The 9,179-nt window shown below is 38.0% G+C and overlaps 1 pseudogene; it reads left to right on the top strand.

The window, feature by feature from the left end:
* Positions 1-480: 480 nt before the first annotated feature.
* Positions 481-760, top strand: LOC129495177 (60S ribosomal protein L37a-like; annotated as a pseudogene).
* The last annotated feature ends 8,419 nt before the right edge of the window (positions 761-9,179 follow it).

Below are 9,179 nucleotides of genomic sequence, written 5' to 3' on the forward strand. Positions count from 1 at the left end.
ACCATGAAAGCTTGATGCAGGCAGTGCCATTTGCTGGAGTACTCTGGGTGGATAGGGGAGGAAGAATGTGTAGGAATATTGAAAGAGCATGGCTGAATCAGTATTCTCACATGGAAGCTTTGTGTGGTGTGTGTGTCTTTTTCAGAATTATGTGGGATGTGAATAAAATTATAATTATTATTTATTTATTTTTGTGTGGGGCAATGTGATCCAGTGGCTTATTTTCTGGAAAATCCCTGTGAGGAAGGTGAGATGTTCATATCATCCCAAGATACCCTATTAAGGAAGATCAGAGTTCTGTAATTTTGTAGGGCAGAGAAACAATATATAGGCCTAATAAAGTACTCTACTTATTATCTCTGGAATTTTATTGAACTATTGAACCATTGGTCAAAGTTCCATACAACATTCGTTTTGTCTATAAGTTTCAATAAGAATTACAATTTAAGCTCTCTGGGCTTGGACCTGGTTAGTGGTGACATGGCCAAACGCACTAAGAAGGTCGGAATCGTGGGTAAATATGGGACCTGTTATGGGGCTTCCCTCAGAAAGATGGTGAAGAAGATTGATATTAGCCAGCACACCAAGTACACCTGCTCCTTCTGTGGCAAAACCAAGAAGAAAAGGCAAGCAGTGGGCATCTGGCACTGTGGCCCCTGCATGAAGACTGTAGCCGGTGGTGCCTGGACCTACAACACCACTTCTGCTGTCACTTCTGATGCTGTCCATCAGAAGACTAAAGGAGTTGAAAGACCAGTAGAAGCTCCACCATTTGAAACATTGCTAGCCCATAATAAATGGGTTAATTTATATAATAATAAAAAAGAATTATAATTTAAACAAGTAGTATAATTTTTTTTAATAGGAAAGGCTGCATAGGTAAAGAAAATGTCATCAGCAATGATGAATACAGTGTGGAAAACAATACATTTGTTTTCATTTTATCAGATAAGTATAAAAGGAAATGCTAATAAGAATGAGTTTCCTTCTAACATCTTGACAACTCCAGCTGCTTTTCTTTATTGATATTAATTTACCACTGAATTGAAAATAATTTCCTAAAAATCAAATCCAAATTAACTAAAAGATTTTCACTTAGCATGAGTGAGTCAAAGAATTGGGAAATTAAATGAGAATTTTAATAAAGCATATACATGGAATAAGAAGGAAAATGTCATGAGACCTCTCTTTATATGCTTCTTTGAAGTCTAGTGCCCCAGGATTTGTTGAAACATTTTTTTACCAATTCATGTAAAAGAGAAGAGTGAAATAATAAATGTAAAATCAAAGTTTATATTAGGGCTGAAGTTACACTATTTGGTTATATAGTAGAAGAAGCACCTGAACTGTCTAGATTCTTTTTTTTTAAAATTTTTATTTATTTATGATAGTCACACACACAGAGAGAGAGAGAGAGAGGCAGAGACACAGGCAGAGGGAGAAGCAGGCTCCATGCACCGGGAGCCCGACGTGGGATTTGATCCCGGGTCTCCAGGATCGCGCCCTGGGTCAAAGGCAGGCGCCAAACCGCTGCGCCACCCAGGGATCCCCTGTCTAGATTCTTAACACATTTTCCTGCTTCTAATCTTTATGTCTGTCTACCCTGTATTTCATTGAGTGGCCAGGGTTCTCTTCATAAAACAGACCTGGTCATTTCAATTCTTGTATTCAAAGCCTTCTATGACTCCCATTTTTTTTTATGGGAGTAAATTATCTATTTATCTACCTATCTATCTGTCTATCTATCTATCTATCTGCATCTCACATTTTATCCATACTTTTTTTCTATGGGCATTTGGGTTGCTTCCATATCTTGGCTATTTACTCTTAAATATAGAGAGCTGGTAGTTGCCAGAGGGAAGGTGTATGGGAGCGTGTGAGTGGGTGAAATAGATAAAGAGGATCAAAACTACACTCATCTAGGGTCGCCTGGGTGGCTCAGCAGTTGAGTGTCTGCCTTAGGCCCTGGGTGTGATCCTGGAGACCCAGGATCAAGTCCCAGGTCCGGCTCCCTGCGGGGAGCCTGCTTCTCTCTCTGTCTATATCTCTGCCTCTCTCTCTCTGTGTGTCTCTCATGAATAAATAAATAAAATGTTTAAAAAAATACACTCATCTATATGAGCATTGAGAAATGTATAGAGTTGTCAAATCATTATATTGTATAGCTGAAGCTAATATAATACTGTATATTAATTATACTTGAATAAAAATAAGTAAATAAAAAGATGACAAGAAAACCAAAGCAAACTTCTTAACCAGTGATTGTAAGTCGTCCACAATCTACCACCAATCATTTTTCATAGCTGTATCCTATATTATTCTCCCCTACCTTGGCCCAGCCTACTCATCTAGCATCTAGACTATCCTTATTTCTAGAATGAACTTTCATGACTCTCCATCCAGTCTTCCATCAGGCTGGGAGACAAGCATTTCCTTCGATGTTCATTTTGTTGAAATGTTACTCATCCCTCAAGGCCTTGTAAAATGTCCCCCTCTCTCAATCTGTTCCAGACCAAATTTGTCATTCTTTCATCTGTGGATTTGCAGTACTGTTTTGTTGTTGTTGTTGTTGTTGTTGTTGTTTCTATTATAGCAATGGAGGCTTTTATCCTAGATTTTATTGAAAAGTTCTGATTTCCAGTGATCTATTGTCAGACAGTGTTTCAACAGATTTGATTTTGAATGTATGTTCTTGATGATTATGGTATTTATGTTATGCCTGATACATTTAAAAAAAAAAAAATATATATATATATATATATATATATATATATATACAACTGCTTTTCCACCCTCTTAATTTTATCTTTCTGGAAAAAGGTAACATACAAATAAATCATTATTGATAAATCAAATACTCTGCCTTTCCCTTTCTATCCCCCAAATGTAATCTGATTAGTGACTCAGGCCTTTCATATTCTGTCTCTTGGTCTGTCTATGTCTCTGTCTTGGTTTGGGTTTCTCTGTTTTTCTCCTCTCTTAATGTCCTCGATAGTTTCTAGTCCCATTCATATGCAAAGTAGGAACTCAATACGTACGTGTTGAATTAAAATGAATTAATCAAATAGGAGAAAAAGCCAAGCTGGTTAACTACACCAGTGATAATGTCCCTGAGGTTCCTTCTGTGAAGAAAGCTGGATGATTACAGAAAGGGTCGGGGAGAAGTCCTGGCCTGTGTAATGCAAGTGCACAAGTGCTGAGAACAGTATCTGGCACATGGCAAAAGTTCTGTGTTATTATCTGAAGGCAATTATCAGGCTGTCTTCCTCTGTAGGTTAAGCATTCTCATTTGACATGATTTCCAGACCCCTTGCTCTGCTCTATGTCTTCCTCTAGCTTATTTCTGACTCACTGATGTTCTTCTAAGAATAGGATAACCTCATTCGGTCACAGATTCTTGGTATATGTGTCTAATCAATCCACAGTGTGTGAGAATTTAATGGGGGGAAGAAAAGCTCTTCCCTTCCCCTCCCATCCAAAGTTAATCTCCAACTAAAATTTATCTCTTCCTTCAATTACAAATGTAGTCAACAAAGGGCAATAGGATTGCAATACTTGTGATTTTGTAACTAAGAGAAATCACAGATAATTTTATATCTCAGTTATTATAGATATTTGAAATTTTTATAAGCTCATCTCTATTTCAAAATTAATTTTTGGTATTTTATCTGCAGCTAGATTATATATGAATATATCAATGTTTTTATTATTTTGATAATGAATTTTAATATAATTTCCTTTAATCCTCTAGATTTTATTTTATGCATTTAAAACCATTAATCTGAGAAGAATTACACTTAGCCAGACTGCTAAACAGCATGCAACATCCAAATCACCCAACCCTACCTACTCCCCAAGGGTATTGGCTATACATTCCCCCAAATATATCTAGATCCAGGTCTAGAGAGATACAGTTATTGGGCGGATGGAAAAATTCTCCCTTTTCCCTACTAGTTTTTTTGACTCGTCTAATAATTAAATTGACATAGACAGATTACAGGAGAAAAACAAATTTAATTTCATAGGTATGAGAGCCTAGTAAAAAATGTGAGACTCAAGGCAGTCAGGGAATTGAGGCTAATGTGCCATCCTAGAATAAGGTATGGTATAGGGGCCTCTTCAAAGGGGGAGGAGGGCAATTTACAGGAAGGTTGGAGCAGATGTTTGGTAATCAGGTGTTTGCCCTGCCATGCAGGTACATCTTTTAGACTAAAAATAATAATAATAATATCTCTGGTAAAAGCTTCTGTTCTAGGCCAGACCACCTATCTAAATTCTTTTAGCTAGTTAAGGAAGAAGTAAAAGTTTTTTCTGAGTCTGCTGGGCCTTGGTTGGTTCCAGCTCAAAATAATCCACATGCCAAAGTGGCACTTTTTTGGGTAGCATATATATTTTAGTATACTGTCACATACAATCCACATTTTCTTACATGTACTACCCTGACTCTGCACTGACTTTAAATAGCCAAGTCATATTCTTAACTTAAGCTAGTTTTGTGGTCAAGAAACTTTCCAAGGGAGCACAGCCGGCAGCGTGCTCTGGCCCCCATCCCCCTCCCCTGCCTCTCCCTCCCTCCCTGCCCCCCCCAAAAAAAAAGAAAAAAGAAAAAAGAAACTTTCCAAAGGTTTTCATTTCTATTATCATTCAGTCCTGTTTTCTTCCATCATAAATTAAGTCAGTGTTGCCGTCTAAACATTCTTTTGGTATAGAATTATTTTATTAGGGCAGCCCCGGTGGCACAGCGGTTTAGTGCCGCCTGCAGCCCAGGGTGTGATCCTGGAGACCCTGGATCGAGTCCCACGTCGGGCTCTCTGCATGGAGCCTGCTTCTCCCTCTGCCTGTGTCTCTGCCTCTCTCTCTCTCTCTCTCTCTGTCTCTGCATCTCTATGAATAAATGAATAAAAATAAAAAAAAGAATTATTTTATTATTTTTTAGTATTTTTAATTTTAAAAAGGATTTATTTATTTGTTTATTTATTTGAGAGAGAGAGAGGGAGAGGGAGAGAGAGAGAAAGAGAGTACAAGCTGGGGAGCAGCAGAAGGAGAGGGAGAAGTAGACTCCCTGCTGAGCAGGGAGCCAGACTCCGGGGTTCTGTCTCAGGACCCTGAGATCATGACTTGAGCTGAAGGCAGCCACTTAACCAAATGAGCCACCCAGACGCCCCCAGAGTTCTTTTTTTTTTTTTTTTAATTTATCACTACTAATTTTAATCTTGTGATTTTTGTTAGATTGCTATAACCTAATCAAATCTTTTAGAATTCTAAATATGCTTTCCAACATATTAGTGGTCACTCTTTGTGTAATTGTCAAAAGTCCTTAAATCATTCAACAATCATGTATTGAGTGACTGTCATTTGTCAGGTATGATTCTAAATACTTTACATGTATTTATTCACTTAGTCCTTCAAGCATCTCTCTAAGATGGATCCTATTATAATCTCCATTTAAAAATTAGTAACAGAGGCACAGATAGGTTAAGGAACTTGCCCAAGGTTTTTGGCGTATAAGCCCCTCGCTGTGAATGTAAATGAACATATGTCAGGCCAAAGAGTAGATGAAATTATTGGGTGCAACTAGAAACTGTGAACAGGAGGTCAAGGAAGCTGACTTAAAGTCACCATATGGAGGAGTAATTCGATAGACTGTATCAAAAATGAATGGGCTCATTATCCCTAGTTGCAGTTAACAAGCCCCCAGATACCTGCCTATCATGAATGTTTTGAAGAGATTTCTGTGAGGTGCCTGGATGGTGTGGTCGGTTAGCGTCTGACTCTCGATTTCAGCTCAGATCCTGACCCAGGGTCCTGGAATCCAGCCTTGTGTCCGGCTCCACACTAAACATGGAGTCTGCTTGAGATTCTCTCTCTCTTTCTCCCTCTGCCTCTCCTGCTTGTGCTCTCTCTCTCAAATAAATGAATGAAATCTTAAAAAAAAAAGGGGGGGGTATTTCTGCTTTAGCACAAAGATGGATAGATAACCCTTAGGTCTCTTTCTACTCTATAGTTCTGTAGAATTGAGTCAGATAAATTCCTTGACTTCTTTCTCATAGCATTATTTCCATATGCAGTGCTCCCAATTCTTACTACTTTAATAAATTGTTTTTAAAGTGTTAAATTTCTGTCACTAGAATTGACTATTTAAAGAAACAATAGTTTTGGTCCATTTTAATCATGAACAGAAATTGGGACATTGTTTTAAATGTATTTCCTCACACAAGTAATCATGGCATCCACATGACTTTGAAACTGAGTTTCAAAAGGGCGTCAATGAAGAAAAATTCTGTCAGGGCCATCATATTTGCTTGTCCCTCCTGCTAGACTCCCATGGTTGTCCTCTTACCATATTCCACCTCCAAACCTTGCAAATGTGTGGATCATACCTTAGACATGTATATAGGACCTTGCCCTAGGACTTTCTCTGGGCCACCTTAATCCTAATGAGAAGAAAATAAGAGGAACCATCAATCAAAGGAACGTTTTGTTTCTAACTTTGAGACTGACATGCTGGCACTCATTTGACCTGCCACATTTTTCTGTCCCTGGACATGTTTATTACCAGTATTGAATTGGTCTTCTGGCCAATTTTATTATCACTGAAAAGCCAACAATAATCCAAACCATATTTTCTTTGTGCTGGAAGATAATCAACAATACCAAGGCTTTTGGCAGACCTGTAATGCCTTCTGCAGTATTTCTCCCCTGAATTCTACAGATTCCCACATTCAGCTTCCAGGAAAGGGTCAGGAAAAGTCTGGCTTACTGGAGCAGAGAGCTGTTGACTATGGAAGAGGACACATCTCATAGCATTTCAGTCCTGACCAGATCTTTCTTCTCTATAGAGCAAGAGGTATAGTCTCTTCTCATTTTCAAATGTCTTTTGGTTGTTATACAAGAATCTCACTGTAATAGCTAAAATGATGGTTATGTTGATGGCACTGGAGACAATGAAAAGAAATCACTCATAAGTGACCAACAGGCAAAACTAGTACATGTTGGTGTGGCCATGCAAGTTATTCACACCCAGAGGTTTTTCTGATTGGTTGGTGTGTTATTTTGATAGTTCAGCACCCTACTTGCCTTTAATCTTTTAGATATCACTACTATCCACCTAAAATTACTTTCTGTTAATGTAACTGGATCCCCATTCAGCCCTGTAGCTTTATGCTTTAGTATTATGCAAATATTGAGACTCTTGGGCTGGAAAAATCATAGGGAATGGCATTAACATATGACCTACCCATGCCATGACAATCCATTAATGCCATGTTTCATTTTACTCAAAGATAGAACCATTTACAGTAATTTTATTGGCTCTAAAATAATTTCACCATGTTCTTCCCAGACTTTTTCTTATTGGACTGAACAGTGTCAGAAGAGGCAGTGCAGTGTGACTACAATCTTTCACTTCTATCAGGATTTTTCTTCTGCCTTCTTCCTGGGTACTGCTGTTCTTCTATTATCATCACTTAACTATTGATCTAAATATCTTGGGCTAGACATCTAGGTGTCTGTGTCTTTTTTCATGTTCATTACTAGTAGATTGGGAAGCAAACACTCAAGATTGCATGGAATGGATACATTTCCTTGGCAGATATGTCAAGAGATCATCATTAAATCCATCAAGAAATACTTAGTGAAATACTGGACCAGCTATAATTCCAGACCATGGTACAGAAGATGAAAGATAAAAATATTTCAGGATACCTGGGTGGCTCGGCCGTTGAGTGTCTGCCTTTGGCTCAGGGTGTGATCCCGGGGTTCAGGATAAGTCTCCTATCAGGCTCCTTGCAGGGAGCCTGCTTCTCCCTCTGCCTGTGTTTCTCTCTCTCTCTCTCTCATAAATAAATAAAATATTTTTAAAAAGAATATTCCTCTACTTCCACTGAAGCCATACAAATTTTTTCACCACTTTCTCTTCCCTCTTCCTCAGAGAACTATGTTAGTTTTGTTCTCTCTTAACACCAATGAGCTCATTCTTCCACAACATTTATTCGGATAAAACCATCAGGTTGAACTGATTTCAGGATACTATCTTTTATTAATTTGACTTTTAACATCAACTAAAACTTTCCCACAAGTTGGATGAAACAGTGTCTCTTTAGTTGAAGTTAGAAAAGGACAACATGTCTTTGAAAATGCTTTGGCATTGTGAAATCAAAACAGATTAACTTTGTCTAAGAGATGAAATAGGTGATAGTAATTTTCTGTGCTTGGGAACATTGACGCTTTTAAAATTGTAGTTTAAAATCATCCAAGTAGTGAAAAAATATTTTTAAACCCAGTATAGCATTATAGAGATACCCTTTTAGATCTGATGCTTGGTTTGTGATTAAAGAAAGAATACATCTGGGTGTTTGTCATGCATGATGAAAATTAATGTGCTTTCTTTTTTATTTTCTGGCTATGTGTTGGTTAATTCTAGAATCAGTAGAATCCATTTATAACAAAAAATAAGTATTTATAGGGGTGCCTGGGTGGCTCAGTCAGTTAAGCATCTGCCTTCAGCTCAGGTCATGATCTCAGGATCCTGGAATTGAGCCCACTATCTGGCTCCCTGCTTGGTGGGGTGTCTGCTTCCCCCTGGCCCTCTGCCCACTCCCTCACTGCGCATTCTCTCTCTCTGTCAAATAAACAAAATCTTAGAAGAAGAAGGAGAAGAAGAAGAAGAAGAAGAAGAAGAAGAAGAAGAAGAAGAAGAAGAAGAAGAAGAAGAAGAAGAAGAAATATCTATAAGCCAATTATATTGTGAATTTATATTTATTTAAAAGTCCCCTAGTATAGGTAAAATGCAGTTAGAGAAATAAAAAAGCATACCAACCATTTTTGATATCCTTTCGAGAGTGAACTTACAATCCAGTATGAAGAAACCAGGCACCTGCATTTGTCAAAGAAAGCTAGCAATATGATGTGTGGTAATTGCTAAATGCATAACGTTAAAGACTCTATAAGGAGAGGGAAAGAGACAGAGGTTCCTCCAGGTGTTAAGGTGTTAACTCAGAATTGGAGCCATATGAGCTGTATCTTACACCATGGAGAAAATGGCAATAGGGGAGGCTAGAAGGAAGTTAGGACAGGAGTCTGAGGATGACACAAAGAGCATAAGCAAAATAGAGATAGGAAAATGTACTCAATATTTGGGAAATAGCATGCAAACCTATTTTACAGTGCAGGAAGATTGA

The sequence above is a fragment of the Nyctereutes procyonoides genome, unplaced genomic scaffold, assembly GCF_905146905.1.
Source record: "Nyctereutes procyonoides isolate TBG_1078 unplaced genomic scaffold, NYPRO_anot_genome, whole genome shotgun sequence".
Classification (NCBI taxonomy): domain Eukaryota; kingdom Metazoa; phylum Chordata; class Mammalia; order Carnivora; family Canidae; genus Nyctereutes; species Nyctereutes procyonoides.